The sequence below is a fragment of the Oncorhynchus nerka genome, linkage group LG13 (genome assembly GCF_034236695.1).
Source record: "Oncorhynchus nerka isolate Pitt River linkage group LG13, Oner_Uvic_2.0, whole genome shotgun sequence".
In the NCBI taxonomy this organism is placed as follows: Eukaryota; Metazoa; Chordata; class Actinopteri; order Salmoniformes; family Salmonidae; genus Oncorhynchus; species Oncorhynchus nerka.
This window is the reverse complement of record NC_088408.1, coordinates 91,425,603-91,426,785: the sequence shown is the minus strand read 5'-3', so window position 1 is coordinate 91,426,785 and position 1,183 is coordinate 91,425,603.

The window sequence follows — 1,183 nt, the reverse complement described above, 5'->3', positions numbered from 1 at the left end:
CTCCCTGTCCGTCCAAGTTTAGACATTAGTGCTGGATGGTGTCACTAGTCCAACAGTCTTGTCCGTTGAAACCATCCATACCCCAGTGACTCATTATCTTTTTAATAGAAAATAACGCATGGCTTCAGGCGCAGCCTGGGAGATAGGTGGAGACTCAGAGGCTGGGGGAGAGCAAGGGGCAAACACACTGATGTCACCATACGGATAAAACAATATAACTAATGAGTCAGGTTTGTCAGTATGTATGACATGTATTTACGGTGTGTCTGTACAGTTGGCGGTAGTCAAAAAAATACTTTAGGGTTAGTGATCTTTCCAATATAATCATTTAGGGTCGCCTAGTTAAATAAAGGTTACAAAAAAAGGATTGTCACCTCTATCATAATCATATTGTAATCCTGTCGTTTAATTCCTGTCGAAAATAACATGTATTTTTTAAAAACCTTTATTAGTCAGTTAAGAACTAATTCTTATTTACAATGAAGGCCTACCAAAAGGCAAAATACCTCCTGTGGGGATGGGGTCTGGGATTAAAACTAAAACAAATCCAAATAAATAACATATAAATATAGGACAAAACACACATCACGACAAGGGAGACAACACAACACTATATAAAGAGAGACCTAAGACAACAGCATACCAAGGCAGCAACACATGACAACACAGCACGGTAGCAACACAACATGACAACAACATGGTAGCAACACAACATGGTAGCAGAACAAAACATCAAATCAAATGTACTTGTCACATACACATGGTTAGCAGATGTTAATGGGAGTGTAGGGAAATGCTTGTGCTTCTAGTTCCGACAATGCAGTAATAACCAACGAGTAATCTAACCTAACAATTCCAAAACTACTACCTTATACACACAAGTGTAAAGGGATAAAGAATATGTACATAAAAATATATGAATGAGTGATGGTACAGAACGGCATAGGCAAGATGCAGTAGATGGTATTGAGTACAGTATATACATATGAGATGAGTAATGTAGGGTATGTAAACAAAGTGGCATAGTTTAAAGTGGCTAGTGATACATGTATTACATAAAGATGCAGTAGATGATATAGAGTACAGTATATACATATACATATGAGATGAGTAATGTAGGGTATGTAAACATTATATTAAGTAGCATTGTTTAAAGTGGCTAGTGATATATTTTACATCAATT